The sequence below is a fragment of the Lontra canadensis genome, unplaced genomic scaffold, assembly GCF_010015895.1.
Source record: "Lontra canadensis isolate GAN:19392208 unplaced genomic scaffold, GSC_riverotter_1.0 scaffold76, whole genome shotgun sequence".
NCBI classification, from domain to species: Eukaryota; Metazoa; Chordata; class Mammalia; order Carnivora; family Mustelidae; genus Lontra; species Lontra canadensis.
In genome coordinates this window covers 1,946,027-1,964,442 of record NW_022631070.1, presented here as the reverse complement: position 1 = coordinate 1,964,442, position 18,416 = coordinate 1,946,027, and positions in this window count along the sequence as shown.

The window sequence follows — 18,416 nt, the reverse complement described above, 5'->3', positions numbered from 1 at the left end:
CAGCCAGTCAAGAGACAAAAGAGAGAAAGGTCAGGGAATTCTGAGAAGGAAACAAGATTTATATCTAACGTGGTAATATTTCAATATTTCAAGGTTCCTTATATGTTTGAGTCTGTTTCTGAGCCTACACTTCTGCTCCGCCAGCAGATTTATCAATCCCAAGAGCAACGTCAGACTGTTTTAAATACCACTGCTTTACAATAAGTCATATGTCAGGTAACTCATGATAAACCTTACATTTTTATGGGCCAGTCTTTCACATACATTTTAATCAGTTTGCCAAGTTCCAGAAAAGTATAACTAATAGTAATTGGTATTACATCACATTTATAAATCTGGAAAGAAGCATCATCTTTATGATATAGAATCTTTCCATCCTGCAACATAATATTCTGGGTTTTTTTTTCATAAACATATGAAATGTTTAGGTTAGATTTATGCTTTATGCATTTTGTTCTTATTGGGAAGGGGATTTCTTAAATTCCGTTTTTAAACTGATTGTTCTGATATATTGGTCCATGTGGACTGATCTTTACCCAGCTTACTGAACTCTTGTAACTCCTGTATTTTACATATATTCTTTTGAATTTTCTATCTGGATAGTGCCTTATTAATAATAAGTTTAGATTTTTCCTTTTAAATTCTTCAGCCTTTTACTTTCTTTACTTTTTTCTCTCACTGTATTATCTGAGACTTTCAGCACAATGTTGAATAAATGTAGTGATAGGAATCATCGTTGGCTTATTTTTGTATTCATTTGATCAGATGACTTCTAATGTTTCATAATTAAGGTTGATTTTGATCGATGCACTGTATCAGGGTAAAAAAGTCCTTTTATTCTAGTGTACTAAGAGTCTGATTCTCATGAATTGATTTTTAATTTTATCAAATGATCTTTCTGTATCTGTTTACATGATCAAATGTTTCCCATTTAACCTGTTAATGTAGTGAATTACATTGTATAGTTTTCTAATATTTGAATGCACTTCCATAAAAACTACATTTTCATCTTGAATTAAAGATTCAGTACTGGAAAAATCTCATCCCTTCAAATAGTATCTGTTTTATATTTACCCATCAGAACTCCTATGTAAATAGATACCTGGCCTTCTAAGTCCATCCTGCCAGTTTCTTGACCACATTTTTATGTTTTCCATTTTATTTCTAAGATTAGCCGCAGTATTTTGCTTATATCTGTCTCCAAGCTCACAAACATCTTCAGCTATGTCTACTCTGATCTTTGAATCATCCATTTATTTTATTTTATCTATTTTAATAATCCATTTATTTTAAACTTCAGTGACTACTTTTAATTTCTTGATGCCCTTTTTGGTTGTTTTTTCATATATGAACTTTTTAAATCTCTCATCCTTTTTTTTTTTTTAAGATTTTATTTATTTATTTGAAAGAGAGACAGATCACAAGTAGGCAGAGGGGCATCAGAGAGAGAGAGGGAAGCAGGCTCCTTGCTGAGCAGAGAGCCCGATGCGGGACTCAATCCCAGGGGGTACTCTATCCCAGGACCCTGGGATCATGACCTGAGTTGAAGGAAGAGGCTTTAACCCACTGAGCCACCCAGGCACCCAAATCTCTCATTCTTTTATTATAATTTCTATCCCTTTTAGAGCTAAGAAATTTAAGCTTCTAAGTTCTCTTTTTCTATATTTTGGGTTTAAAATTTCTTATTTATTATATCTGCCCATTCTCCTTCCTGGTAGATGTTTTTCTTACATGGTTTATAATTTAACTGTAAGTTTAGTTTCAGTAGGGATTCATATTTCTTTGAGAGTTCTATGTGCTCTAGGGTATTATTAATGTATCTCCTCAGAATAATTTTGGCTTATTCCTAATATGACTTCACCTATGACATTGCTTCAGATTTGATGTTATGTTGACTCTTAGCTTGGGATTCCTATGCCGATGTCAATATCATGAAGGTATCATAATTATAGACCCAACCCCCGCTCCTGGTCAGGGATTTTTAATTCACATGAAATCATTTTGTAAAATTATTCATTAATCTTTATTTTCTGTGCAACTCCGAAGGCAAGTAGCAAGTATTACTATTACTTCTCTGGGTTAGTCAGAGGTATCTTCTAGCTTGCTTTTCATGTCAAGTGGATCCTAACTTCATGAAGTGCTTAGTTACAACTCTATCTCCTAAAACCTTAAGGACTTTGTGGCAACACCTCAGCCACCGGCTCCTTCAGCCTTTATCTAAATCTTATATACCACTAGACTGCCAAAGCTTCAATTCAAGCTCATTACAATGTATTTGAGTTCCCTGTTTGCTCCTGTCTTTGCCTTTTCTTATTTCTTGGCTATGTATAAAATCACTGTGGTCATAATTCATCCATCATTTATCTGTGTCTATAGTGGGGAAGGAACCATTCCACTGTTCCTATAAGCTCTGGTCTATTCATTGTTCCACAACTTTCCTTGCAATTTTGATTTCCAACTTAAGCTCACTGTATTTTTATCATCTTAACCTCCTTTTCATTTGTGAATGTTTCTTTCATTATCATACCCAAAATAGGGTATTTCTGCCAATAAGTAGATACAAATCGTATAACTTTTAAAATTATATGTTGGTTTTTTACTGTCTAAAATATAAGCTTAAGGCAAGAGACTATGTCTTGTGCTTCCATAGCTTTCTCTCTTCTTATAGTAGTTAATTAATATTTACTATTAGGTTATAATAAAATAAAAATTCTAGGGAAACTAGTATTCAAACTTTTTGATGTGCTATATACATTATTACCATAATCCACATGTGGAAGTCATAGGAATGTGCTCTCCAAATCTCCTTCTGTGGGAGGAACATTAAAAAAAAAAAAAACAAAAAAAAAACAAAAAACTGTGCTGAGGAACTTAGCTGACAGCTTTGAAATCCACCACAACATTCACAATGAGGTCAGGCAGTTCTCATTGAGGTCAAGCTCCCAGCAAATGAGTGAGCCTGCCAGGAGTACTAGAGCCTGGCCATTTCTCCCCAACATAGGACTCCTTTATGGTCCATCTTTGCTCTGGGGCTCTATTGTACTTGTCTGAGACTTTCTCAGAGCTACAATCCGAGGCCCTTACTACCTAATCCTCCCTCTTCTTCCCCCTCCCTCCGTCCCACCATTCTTCTCAGTTCCTAACGTGGTTCCCTGCAGTAGTGGGCACTCATTGAATACTTGTTAAATAACTTAAATAAAGAGGGGATTTTATAACTGTTGTAAAATATTGAAAAAACTAGCTGATGAAGGAAAATCTGTCTCCCTATACTACTACAAAGTGATTGTTGTATTTGTTGGGGTATACTGTAAATTACAGTGTAACAGAGACATCATAAAGCACAGTAGATTGAATAAGAAAGAAGCTTATTTCTCTGTCAGCTATAGTAAAGGCTTGAGGACTAAAGGGACAGTCCTGCCATCTTGAATAGATAGCTTGAATTCCAGAGTCAAAATAATTCCTTCTGTCCTTGATATCTCTAGCCAATAGCAAGGAGTAAAGGGTACAGGGCAGTGCACATCTAACTGTTTTAATAGCAAGACATGGACATAGCATGTATCATTTATTCTTCATTTGTTTGCCTAGAGCTTAGTCACATGGACATACCTTAGTGAAACAGAGATTAAGAAATACAGTATTCAGGTATATGGCCATATGTCAGTTAAGTCTCTATTCCTGTAAAATCAGAGGAAAATGGATATCGGGGCACCCAACAGTCTACCATAGATATATAATGAACATCTTCTAAATAGAACTGAATAAAAAACAGTATGTCAACTGCAAATTAGGGAGCTACTTATTAGTAGTATATTTAAGCAGAAACATGATAACCATTAGCAAAAGATAATCTAAAACAAATTCTCTATTTCTTTCCAATGGGAGGTTCAAAGAAATGATTGTTCAACTATATTGTGTGATTTTTAGATTCTTTTTTAGTTCTTATACCACGCAGGATGTATTGAATATAGTAGATAACCTGTATCCTGCAGTGTACACTCCATCTTCCATGTAAACTCCATGAAAGTAAGGGCAGTGTCTGTATTAAAACCTACTCTATGCCAGCACTTAGAAAAATACAATGTACATGGTAGACAAATGATAAGCAAATACACATTTGTTGAAGAAAATGATTTCACGACTATTAAAAATCATGGAGTTGAAGCTAAAATGACAGGGAAATATACCTCTGTTTCAACAAGAGGAATTTTAGATTGACACTCAACACTTAAATGCTCAGATTTTGTATTGCAAAATATTTTACTACATCTCCAAAAGGTATTACATAAACATGAAATGCAAATATATGTTTAGTGCATTTTTTTGGCATTTCTCAAAGGCTATAGCAGTGCTTTCTCTCCTGAAGTCATAGAAATGATGGATTTTTTTTTTCTTTTTTTCAGGTACAAAATGACTAAACTCATTGTTATACATTAGTATCCCTCACTTGAATTTGAATCTTTGTTCGGCTAATAAATTAAAATAGCTACTATTTAAATTAAAAGTGGTCCCAAAGTAAATAACTTAAAATAATGTCGTGTCCCTGGAGAAGAACATTTTTAACCTTCTCTATACATCTCAGTTTCTGGTAATTAAGATTCTTTGCACTTCAGAAACTTACACTGGGGGCTGGGTGGCAGAAGATAAATTTTACCTATTGCATATTCTCTTCTCTTGCTCTCCTCTCCCTCTCTTTCTCTCTCTCTTTTGTGTCTCCCTCCCTCCCCTTTCCCTCCTTGCTCTCCACTCCTACCAAACCCCTTCCATTCATCCTATCTATGTGCTCTGTCCATTCATCTCTTATGATTTCCCAATATACTTCTTTATTCCTTGAAGCTTGATTATTCAAATATACTCTATCTTCGAGTATAGTAATAACAGGATATGCAAACTATAGGAATCATATGGATAATAAAGAAAAGATGAAATAGAGATAAAGAGAAATAACATCACTTTCTTTTAAATTTAGTAATTGATAGGATCATCCAGAAGCAATGTCCTTGATAATTTTTTTTTCTCTTTTATTCTTTTTCTCTAACTTATCCCTATTTCCCATTTGCTTTGATCAGGTTTTGAAAGAATGGCTAAATTTCGATCAAGCATATTACAGTGTACCATACACTCATATATTAACATACATATCGTACTCATATGCTCTGTGTTATTCCAGGCATAGATGAAAACCAGCTCCATTCTATGATATTTTATGAAAAATGCATTCTCTACACAAGTGATATCAAAGACTCTAATATATCCTGAAGCAGCAATTCTGGTTTTTACAGCAGAATCTATTTAAGATTTTTTAAATGACTTGTCTTTTCCAGAAGAATAGAGTATTTGCTGATATGTGAGTAAGAGTGAATAGTTTTTGCAGAGGTATCTCATGAAAAGCTAGGGCCTTACTTTGATGTCAGTAACAGTTTGAGAAGTAGATGAAATCAGAGAGCAGAACGTATCATTCAGCGATAGGTTGGGAGGCTACCTATGGCCTAGTGAGTAGAGAAATTGGTTATGTCATTTCATGTGCACCATTGATGTCCTAAGTCACTGTTCAGACAGCCCCCCCCTTTTTTTTTTACCATTTCTTTACCACTGGCTTAACTCCTACACTTATTTAACTTTGCCCCATCAAGACCCGCACTTTACTTTTGTCACACTTGGCCCATTAATTTGCTCATTCCAGATATGTCAATGGCAGAGTCCCACATGTCATCAAGTTTTGCTCTCGAATATCATCTGCAAGAATAGCCTGTGTCTAAAAGGAACATCTCACCAGCTGTCCACATGCTGTGTGTGCCACGTCTTGAGCTCTGTATAGACCTAAGGCTACAGAATTGGCGTCAGACATCAGTTCTCAGATAACTCAGTGACCTCGGCTAAATTACTTAGTTTTCCACTTAGACTAGGTGACTGCTAAGGCTGCTTCTAGCTGTCCCTCTTGTTTTAGGAAACTGTGCTGAGGCCCTCGAAGCAGATCACATGTGATCTGATCCCATTATTCTCCGCTGAATGAGATAAGGATCAGCAGCACGTTCTTCTCAGTGACAGCCCTCCTGAAGTCAACAATGATCATTCTCATACAGCATTCCACAGAAACACAGCAAAGGCAAACTTTTGCAGAGTGAGCCTGCAGTGGGGTGTGGGACAACAGCTCTTCTCTCTGGATTTGCCAAGGGCAGCGATCAACCCATCCTATCCCTTCCTTTTGATTAAAATGTCCCATCTACTTACTCCCAAACCACTGATCATTCCATCTTCGTATTAGTCACATTACAGTGTAATATTCTCTTTCCAACTTCTTTATTGCGGTATAATAAATATAACATAAAATTTACCATCTTAGCCATTTCTGAGTAGACAGTTCAGTGGTATTAAATCCATCGGTAATGCTGTGTAGAGGCACCTGGGTGGCTCAGTTGGTTAAGCATCCGACTCTTGATTTCGGCTCAGGTCATGATCTCGGGTTGTGAGATCAACCCCTGTGTGGGGCTTCTCGATGGTCATGGAACCTGCTTAAGGTTCTCTCTCCCCCTCTCCCACTGCCCCTCCCCCTGCTAAGAATATATAAAAATAATGTTGTGCAACTATGCAACTATCACCACCAACTGCCTCCAGAACTCTTTTTATCTTGTAAAACTGAAACTTTATCCCCATAAAACACAAACTCCCCATTCCCACGCCCTACCCCCCCACCAGACCCTGTCAAACAGTGTTCTACTTTGTGTTTCCATGAATTTGTCTACCATATGCACCTTATATAAGTGTAAAAATATAGTATTAGTTCTTTTCTGACCGGCTTATTTCAATTAGCATAAAGTTCTCAAATTTCATGCATATTGTAGCATACAGTAGGACTTTTTAAGGCTGAATAATATTCCACTATATGTTTATACCACATTTTGTTTATCATTCATCCATCGGTGGCCACTGGGCAGCTTTCACATTTTAGCTATTGTAAATAATGCCATTATGAACATGAATGTACATATATCTCTTTGAGACTTTGCTTTCAGTTATTTTGGACACGTATATAGAAGTGGAATTGCTGGATCATATGGTAATTTTATGTATAAGTTGTTAAGAAATCGCCATCCTGTTTTCTGTAATGGCTGTACCATTTTACATTCCTACCAAGAAAACACAAGGTTTCTGATTTTTCCACATCCTTGCCAACACTTGTTTCTGTTTTTTAGTGGATGTGAGTAATATGTCCTTGTGGTTTTTATTTGCATTTCCCTAAGGGTTAGGGAACATATTTGAACATATTTTCATGTGCTTATTGGCCATTTGTATATCTTCTTTGGAGAAAATGGCTATTCAAGTCCTTTGCCAATTTTTGAACTGGGTTGTTTGTTTTCTCTTACTGAATTTTAAGAGTTCTCTGTATATTCCAGATATGAATTTCTTGTTATAAATCTGGTTTGAATATATGTTCTCCCATTCTGTGGGTTGCCTTATTATTCTATCGATATTGTTTTTTAATGTAGTTTTTTTTTAAATTCTCATGAAGTCTAATTTGTCAGTTTTTTTGTTGTTGCCTATGCTTTGCTGTCATGTATATGAAATCATTGTCAAATCCAGTGCCATGAAGTTTTTCCTTATGCTTTCTTCTAGTTTTAAGCTTTACATTTAAGTCTCTGATTGATTTGTAGTTAATTTTTTGTGTATGATGTTAAGTAAGGGTCCAAATTCATTCTCTCAGTGTCATTTTTATGTTATTTTCTTTTTCCTTCCAGATCACACTGTGAACTCTTCACAAACAGGAAATATTCTTGTGAGGTTTTTCCCAATGTAAAAAGAAAAAAAAAAATATATATATATATATATATATCTGTCTGCCTTTCAATAATCTCCTTGTTTTCCTTCTCACCTCTCTTTAATGACAGACTTCCGTCACTACACATACTAATGACTGAGTGGGGCCAGACATCCCATAGCTCATAAGCGTGTTCTCTCTCAGTTCCCATTCCTGAAGGAAAGAATCTGCTTAGCATGAATCAACTTTCCAAATCAGGTTCCCCAGGGCTCTGCATTTGATACTTCTGGACAGCTGTCTATCCTTCCCAGTCCAATATTCTGTAATGAGGGTCACGAGAATAGATGCCATGTTCAGTCGTTTCAAACACCATTTGCACCCAGTGCATATTGTAGTTTCTTATAACTAGAGAGAATAACAAGTTTGCATCACAGGCAACCTATATTATGGCCTTTACGTGACCCTTTCAAACAAAGAGCGAGATAAGTACTGGGATATAATTGAAGTGCTGGGAAGAGAGAGTTTTCTTGTGGTGCTTTGTCTGGCTTTGGTATCAAAGTGATTAAGCTGGACTACAAAGTCAGTTTGGAAGTGCTTTCTGTCTTGCTCTGCTTTTTGGAAGAGTTTGAGAAGGATTTGTTTTAATTATTTAAATGTTTGTTAGAATTCACTTGTGAAGCAGTCTGGTCTTGAACTTTATTTTGGAGGGAGATTTTTGATTACTGAGTCTCTGTCTGTATTTGCTATTGGCCTCTTCAGGCTTTCACTTCACTTCTTGTTTCAATCCAACACATTGGATATTTCTAGGAATTTATTCATTTCTTCTAGATTCTCCTATTTTTTTGCAAATGATTAGTCATAATAACCCTTTATATGTACTTTTCAAAATTTCTGTGGCATCAGTTGTAATATCTCCTCTAATTTTATTTATTTGAGTCTTTTCTCTTTTTTGATTGGCTAATCTAGCTAAGAGTTTCTCAACCGTGTTTACCATTAAATAAAAAACCAACTCTTAGTTTCATAGGTTTTTTGTTACTTTCTATTTTCTTTTTTCTTTCTTTTTTTCTTTCTTTTTTTTTAATTTCTGCTCTAATCTTTACTATTTTCTCCTGTTTGCTAACTTTGGGCTTAAAGTGTTCTTCCTTTTCTAGTTTCTAGAAAAGGAAGTTTCTAGTTTGAGGTATTAGATATCTTTCTGTCTATCTTTATTATTTTATTTAAAAATTTTTTAAAGATCTTATTTACTTATGAGGGAGAGAGAGAGAAAAGGGGCAGAAATAGAGGGAGAGGGACAAGCAGATTCCACACTGAGTGCAGAACCCCATGTGAAGTTCGAACTCACCATCCTGAGATCATGACGCAAGCCAAAACCAAGAGTCAGACACGTAACTGACTGAGCCACCCAGTTCCCCTCCCTTTTTTTTTTTTTTTAAATGTAGGTATTTGTCACTAGGAACTTCTTTACTAGAATTGCTTTCCTATAACCCATAATTTTAGTATATTGCATTCTGTTTCTGTCCAAGACATTTTCTAATTTCTGTCTCAATTTCTTCTCTATTCCACTAGTTGTTTAACAGTGTGTTGTTTAATTTCCCATAGTCCTTTTATTATTTCCAGTTTTATTTTGTTGTGGTTGGAAGAATACTTGGAATTATTTCAGTCTTCTTCAGTTTATTAAAACCTGTTTTATGAGGTAGCATAGGATCTATCCTGAAGAATGTTCCATGTGCCTTTGAGAAAAATGTGTTTTCTGCTGCTGTTGGGTGGAATGTAATGTAGATGTCTGTTAGGTTCATTTGGTCTTTATTGTTCAGGTCTTCTCTTTCATTGTTGATTTTCTGTCTGGATGATCTATCCATTATTGAAAATGGGATAATGAAGTCTCCTACTATTATTATACTGCTGTCTAATTCTCCCTTTAGATTTGTCAGTTATTTGCTTTATATACTTAAGTGTTCTGATATGTTGGGTGACAAATATGTTTATAATTGTGATATCATCCTGGGAAATTGACGCTTTTATTGTTAGGTAATCACCTTCTTTATCTCTCTCTTTTTTAATACTTTATTTATGTATTTGAGAGAGAATGAGAGCAGTGCCAAAAAGAGAGCACAACGTGGGGAGGGGGGTCAGAGGGAGAAGGAGAAGCCAGCTCCCTGCTCAGGGATGCAGGGCTCCAGACATGGGACTCAATCCCAGGACCCTGGGATCAGAACCTGAGCTGAAGTCAGATGCTTAACCGACCGAGTCACCCAGGCACCCTGAGTTAGTATTTGGCTCGTAAGACAGTTTTGACTTAAACTCTAATTTGTCTTACATTTGCAACAACATGGATGAACCTGGAGGAGGTTATATGCTAAATAAAATAAACCAGATACAGAAAGACAAATACTGTATGATGTCATTTATATGAGAAATATAAAATAGTCAAGTTCTTAAAAATACAGACTAGAATGGTGATTGCCAGGAGATTGGAGGAAGGAGAAATCAGGATGTATTAGTCAAAGGGTATAAAGTTTTAAGTGGCAAGATGAATAATTCCTAGAGACATACTCTACAGCACAGTTCCCATAGTATGCTGCATTGTTTTCTTTAAATTTACTATGACTCTTATGTGTTCCTATCACCAAATAACAGGAATAATAGGAGGGAAAAACAGAAGGAGGAGGAAAAGAAAGTAGGAGGAAGCTTTTGGAGGTGATGGTTATTTCAGATTATGCATAGATTGTGGAGATGGTTTCATAGATGTACACTTTATCTCCAAACTCATTAAGTTACATTCATTAAATATGTACAGGCTTTGTATGTGAATTATACCTCAATACAATGATTTTCAAAATAAATAAATTTTAAAATGATAAGGAAGATACGTATGTTTCCCTCCATCAGGGAGAATATAGTCTAGCTTTAAATTTTAGATAACTTTGTCTTCTTATTGAAACTAGGGGCCGGGTTTCCTCCAGAGGGTGGTGAGATATCAGAGACATCCTGAAATATTTCTGGTCCAATATTAACTTGAATAATTTTTGTTTTGTTTTCCCCCAAAGGAATCTAAAAATGGGCTAAATTTCAAGTCCCCACTGAACAATTTCCAGCCAGTATCCAGCATCACAAAGCCTGAAGCAACCTTGATTGCAGTGCTGGTGGAAAGGGTAGTCATGGGATCACCTAGCCTAACAGCGCAGCATCAACGAAAGCTTGGTCCTGAACTGCTACTTACAGAGCACAACCATCTAAGAGAACTCTGGAGAAAAGAAACAACTCTCAACAGGACGCGAAAAATCTTAGAAGGTGAGAACTACAGGGACCTGTATTTTATTTAGAAATGCCTCAAAATTGGGGGAAGGCCAAGAGGCCTAGCAGGTAGAACCTTCATCCCTCTATCACCAAGACCAACTAGGAATTTATATATATATTGGACATTTGATTTGTTTGATGCCTGGCTTGCACTACAGAATTCTTGTGTATTTTATATCTTGCCCATTAATTCATTTTGTAGTGAAGAAAACTAAGGGACACCGAAGGAAAGGGAGTTGCAAAATATCCAAGTCATTATGCCAGCTTGTATGGGAATGAGATAAAATTCCATGCCCTTTCCACTAGAATGTTGCATCCTGTTAATTTTCCATTGGTCCAAGGACAAAAGAATAAAGTTCTTTTCCAAATTATTTACTTAGCAATCAGACCTGTGCTTAGAGTAACAAATACAATATTTATAGTTCCTCGGACTTAAGAAACGAGGTACTCATCTTTTGTTCCTGGTCAAGCAGTTTATCTCCCTGAGAGAATTCTGAAGTCAAATTCCATCTAAAATATTATTAACCTACTGGTGGGTTCTAAAAAATAAGTTCTTAAGCAACTTGACTCAGAGCATGTTCCCTTGACAGCTTGCTGCCCCCTGACCAAAGGTGGGTTACTTACTGGAATTCCTGGTGCCCATGGATGCATGTTCCCATTTCTCTTGAGTCTAGGTCTTTACATGTCACAAACATGGATATTTTATTTCCCAAAAACTCGAGCCATTAACTGAAATTCTGAATTCTTAATTTTTTTTTCTTCACAAGCCCTTCCTTTCCTCTTGTCAGTTTTGTCACTCTTCTAGCATTACGTTCATTCAGGCTCTTTCCCTACCATCACAGGAACCAAAGAAAGAGTTTCTTGCAGAGCTGAATTTCTCCATGTGTTGGAATGGTCCTCATTCATTCATATCTGAATATGTGGAAAGAGATAATCCTCATGGATTGGTAGACTTGATATTTAAAAGATACTAATCTTTTTAACTTAACTTGGGGATACAGTGCAATTCAGTTCAAAAATTTCAAAGGAATTTTTCATGAACTTAAAAAGCTAACTCAAAAATTTGTATGGGATATTAAATGTGAAGACCAGTCCAGATGATTAAAAAATACAAAACAAAAACAACAAGAGAATACTTGCTCTATCAGATATGAAAATGTATCACAAAGCTACGTGTAATACAACTGTATAATGTTTGTGCATAAACAGGCACGTATATCACTGGACCAAAGCAGGTAGTCCACAAGTAGATGCAATATAGCTGGGAATTTGGAATATGAAAATGATGGCATTACAAATTACTGAGGAAGAATGGCCTAGTCAAAAGGGTATTAGGAGCATTTGATGTGAGATGAAGATCTAATTTTATGGGTTTGTTTGTTTGTTTGTTTGTTTACAAAGAAAAATAAATTCCAATTAGATCTAAATGTAAAAATAAGGAAACTAAAACAATAAGAAAAATAAAGCTATGAAATTATTATGAAGAAAATATGAGATATCCACAACATGGATTCATATGGGAAAGACTGACAGTTTTTTCATTCCTAATCATCCCTAATCAATGTGATATATTTGATGATATCAAAATATGAATACCTTCCATAACAGAATATGCCATAAATATAGTAAAAGTACAAAGAACAGTCTGGGAGAAAGTACAACTTATAAAACAGAGGTAAAATACTGTGCATATATAAACTAGTAAACGTATATTAGTTAATTATATATAAAAAGCATTTAAACTAATAAATATGTAAACAACACAGTAGAGAATAGAGCATACATATGAAGGCAAATAACAGAAGACATAATAAAAATGTCAAAAAGAATTTTTAACCTAACTGATTACCAAGGAAACGTAAGAACAAGAAAAAACATCAACTCACAAACAATTGCAAAAAATGGAGAGTAAATGAAGTTCTGTAGAAATGAATGCACACTGTTGAATGCTATGAAGCAGTTTTAAAGAGTGAAATAGTTCCATCCATGCAGATTTGAAAAGATCTCAAGGCCAAATAATTTAAACCACAACAGATCAGATTCAGTATGCTCTGGATGATTTTTTTTCTACTATATTATACTGAAAGTATGAATAAAAAAAGGCAGGAGCTCAGAGGAGGGACTTTAGAAAACTGCAGAAGATGGACCCCACAGCCAACCGCTAAAATATGAGTGAATATTTGATAGACAGAAATATGGTGAATGAGACATCTAAGAAGAGGCCATTCTCTTGAATCCAAGCTCCTTACAACTGCTTCCCCTGTACTCCCTGTTGAGCCCTGCCAGGTCCTCTGAAATCAGCCCCCACTCCAGCTTATGCTCTTTTATGCCTTCCTGCCTTGGGCCCATCTACTTTCCTCCACTGAGTATATCCCTCTGTTCTCGGACAGTCTCTTTCCATTTGTTGGGCTAGCTGCTGCTACACTTACCTAGGGCAGCACTTTCTTCATAAAGCCCTTCCTGATCCTGATCATCGCTCTCTGAGCTATCCTAGTTCCTCATGCTTTTTTTTTTTTTTTTCTTAACCATAGAATTTGCTCTGAAGTTTGAGATTCAGAATCAGAGTAGATTAAAAAGATTGTTTTTAACTGATCATTTTTAAACTCAGTAAAACATTGATAATAAGAATGATTTGAACTCACATGTAGCATGAGCATGGGTGTATGTTTCAATGAATAAATTACAGAAAGTAAAATACCAATGAAAGAACTTGAACAATTCTGTAAAACTTAGGTTAATTATGCAAATGATGCCATGTCAAAATTAGTATAGGACATTATCTACACTGTAACTTCCTACTTGAAGTCCACATAAAGACACATTTCCTTGATAGATACACATAGGTGTAAAGAGTTTTTTCCCCTCTCTTCTGGAAATCTTCGTAGGCTGCTAATGTCTCTTTCTCTTGTTACATTTACAAATGTCAAAACAAAAGAAAGTAAGTAAACTTATAGGGTAAAACTTGTAAATTTTCAGGGTCAAGCACAACGATTTAAAAAATACTGATGTGCTTCTTTAGGCATTAGATTATAAAATTGGGGATGAAAACATCCTCTAAGATTAAAATAAATGACAAGCAGAGTCAATACATTTTTTTTCTCATGTTATCAATACTTGAAAAGAAGTGAAATCTATTTCTGAGTTTATTAAAAAAAAAGAAAAAGAAAAACACCATAACTTTGATCATCAGTGAAGAAAAAATATTCTTCATGTATAATAATGCACTATATCTAATATGATTGTTATGTTATTGTATTGTCATTCAATAAGGAGTGTTGAGGAGCAAGAGTTTCCTCTCACCTTCTAGGTCCTTCTAGCTGGACTAAAAATCAAATTGACATGTGACAGATTAATAGGAGAAAGTCAAATTTAGTAGTGTACATACAGGGAATCCACACAGATACGGAAATTTCAAAGTCAGGCAAAATGAGGTATGTATGTCATCCTGAACTAAGGGGATAGGGGTACGGGTCTGGGATTTCTAAGGGAAGGAACACAATTCACAGGAAGATGAAAAAGAGTAAACTGGTCACTCAGAAACCATGCGACAACAAAGAAAAGACTTTGATCAACGTGGCCTTGCTGAATTCCTCTCTTTCCACATTACCTGGTTCATATCATGATGTAGCGTCTATGGTGATAGCCCTCTTCCTGGAGCAGGTCCTCTATCTAAATTCTTTTTAGGCAGTTGTGGAGGAGGTAAAGAGGTTTTCCTGAATCTGCTGGATTTTGGTTGCTTTATAACTCAAAATAATCTTCAGGCCAAAGGGGTCCATCTTGGAGTTGCCTGCCCTTGGTCCGTTTAGGAATGTCATAACCAAGCAAAAGTGTTTCCGAGCACAAGTGAATTGAGACTATGGATGAGAAGGCAAACTAGAGAAATAGGTAAGAGAAAGAAAAAGAAAATTCGGTAATACCGAAATGGTTTATTTATTCAGGCATTACCAGTAACTTTCAATTACATTATTCAATTTATTGTTTTAAAGATGTATTTATTTATTTTAGAGAGTGACAGAGGGAGAACATGAGGGGGAGGGGCAGAGCGAGAGAGAATCTGAGCACAAAACTGACTCAGGGCTCGATCTCACAACCCTGAGCTCATAACCTGGACAGAAACCAAGGATCAGATGCTTAAGGGATTGGGCCCCCCAGCCACCCCCTACCTTATTCAGTTTAATCTAGACTGACATTTAGGTAATTCAGATGCCCAATGCCAGCAATGTGGACCGGGACCATAATCATCAGTTAAGGGTTTGGATAGATTTGAAACATAAACTCTGCAAATCTAATAATGACTCCCTATTCCCTCATGCCCTTTTTATAAGAAACAGAATAAAGAACAGATCTGCAAGTCCCAATAGCCACCAGTTGCTGAAGCATAACAGCACGTGTTAGATTTACACGGTGGACTGCTCTATACAGATCACATCTTGGGGCTGTCATGGAATATAGCTCAAAGCACTTGTGTTTGCTTAATCTGTTCGAGGTCTCCGTATACATTTTAGGTGCCTCAATTAATACATCACTAACATAGACACCTTTCAATCCAGACAGATAGGAAATTAACATGTCGCTAAATGAATTATAGCCATGGTTTAATTAAAAAAAAGGAAAAATAAAACAAAACAAACAAACAAAAAAACCCCCAGAACAGTAAGATGAAAGAGTTATATATTGATTCATGTTGTTAAAGTGGATTTCAATGTACAAAATACTAACTCAACAAAAATCAATAATTCCTTTCACTTCACAGTGTGCCATTAAAAACATCATTCAGTTTTTCAAAGATTGGATGTTTAATTCGAGACACGTTCTTAATAGTTGCTGCCTCAGTGAAGAGTACACAATACAAGTTGGCAGAATAAAGAGGGGGAGATTCTAAGGAAATGTGAGGTCTGTGCATTCTCAGATCCATTCATTAGGCTTATTCTGATAGTGGGAGAGTAAATTAAGACTCCTGAAAGCTAATATTTTATTTCATTCCCAAGTTCCAAGCTATGTGACACTGTCAGCCCTTAATATGAAAAGAATTTGCAGATTTTAATTTCAATTTTGGAGGAGAGCTAAAATGTCCTTGAGACAAAAGAGTTTTTTTGTTGTTGTTGTTGTTGTTGTTGTTTTTATTTGACCATTGAAAGACTTGAGAATTCAAGAATTCAATAGGGCCCGCCTCCCTGGGAGTTTCACTCACTTTGTGAAACAACTCACTACCCAGCTGTTTCTGGTCTCATCTGTCAAAGAAACATACCCATTACCTAACTCATGGGATACTGTAGAACAAGAGTAAATAAGGCTGCTTATCTTAACGAAAAGCATTACACAAACACAGCTTGTTAATAGAGAAGTTCTTTAATGTCAGTCATAATTATATGTGTGCATTATCAGAAGTGATCGCTTTACTTTCACAACATACCTGAAATGTCCTTTAGGACCAAATATGAAATATAATTGAGAGTGATTATTTTCTGTATTTATTCAAGCAATAGAATAAATTGTCCATTTCTTAAAATTGTCACAAGTTCACAAATTTGAAAACACATGGCCCAATTTTTTCCCCTGCCAACTCTGGTACCTTTCTTTAAAGAATTTAAAAGGACAATCTAATCACCCTTAAAAGAAAAGTGTTTTATTTTTATCTACTCTACAATTTAAAAATTCTCTCAGTTTTTCTCCTTCAAGGAAAGTTTAATGAGGCATATTTGCTTGTTTCCATGGTACTTCAAAGGGGGATTACTAGCTGAAGGCAAGAAGTTGTATACAAAAAAAAAAAAAAAAAAAAAGAAGAAGAAGAAAAAGGAGAAAAAACAGTACTTGCAATAAGAGATGAACTTTACTCTTCCAATAAATTCCTTACAGTGATGGTTACTCATTTATAATCTGTGCAACAATGCCAATCATTTTGAGTGTTATTTAAAGATGAGTTTTTCCTGGAAACAAAAAAGAAAAAAGAATGTAACAAGAGTTTCATCATACAACACAATCTGTCACTACAAAAATCCAAAAATACTGCTTCTTAGTAATGGACCAAAATCCAGTACCGAGTAAACTGCTGTGTACATAAAGAAAATAAGGATAAAGTCCGGCCTACGTTGTCTTCAATTTGATAGCGAGAATGCTGAGCTTTTTTGTGTGTGTGTAACAGATATTGTTAAGTACCATGTGGTGTTAATTTTGAACTCTGACATTTACAAATCCCATCACAGTCACAGATTTTCCTTGGAGCAACCAACATATCTTGGACTAGTCAGGCTCTTTCATCTACAGAGTATATACTGGTAGATGAAATTCTTTTATAAGCATTTTGATGAGGTCTGAAATTTAAAATACAAAGCAGACAATCAAAACATCTATATAAGAACCCATGCAAGGGTATTACAATATCACATTTATAACTTGTGATGTTAATTAAATACTAGCAAAAACTCCAGTCTCTCTTTAACATATTTAAAAGTGAGGGGAGGAGAGGTCACAGATAATTGGGAGAACAGGTCTTGAATTCACTCACATGGTTCTGACATCATAGGTCCTATTTTAGCATCTCTGAAAAAGGGATACTATGCATGAGCAATGTTATGTTGTTGAAGGCAATTCTGCTTATTGCCAATGGATAAAATACCAATAAAATGAAAAAGAATACAAGCCATTAGGAAATGTCAATTTCTAGTAGAAAGAACCCTAAATTGAAGCTAAAAGGTGTAAATCTGCCATTTAGTAGAAACACAAAGTCTTGAGTTGCAGTTTTGTTATTTACAAAATAGAGGTGGATTAGAAGATGGGCTGGATAATATCTAAGATGCCTTTAAATTTAGGCTAATACAGATTTGGGGGGGAGGGGGGAAGTAGTCAAGGGACTTAATGCCTGTGATCATTGAGTAGCTGTTAGCTCAAAGGCTGGGAAAGAGAAAGGGCCACAGAGGGAGAAGTTCAAGAGAGAGTAGACTGTGGGACCTCACTCTTTTTTCTCTGGGAGCAGTCAGAAGACTGAGGAGTCATAAAGGCAGGAGCTGACGACTGACTGGCCAACTCTTGGACCTTCTTGTCTGTGAAGACCATGGTAGCAGCCGCAACACAACTGATGGCCTCCAAAGAGGCTGAATTCCCCCAAGGTAATGCTACCAGTGGGGGGTTACAGAAAAGCAGACAGGGAGTGACAGAAACAAATTTCAGTCGGAAACTATTACAGAGAAGAAAGCAGATGTCAGTATAGAACTGGGTTCCAGTGGGGAATCACGATGAAGGAACAGAATGAGAGGGTCAGCTGATGGGGAATCACTAAGATCAAGGGTCGGGGTGAATCTTGCCAAGCTGATCTGATGGGATTCTTGTGAGGGCAGCCCATGGTAAGACATCACTTGGGTCATATTCC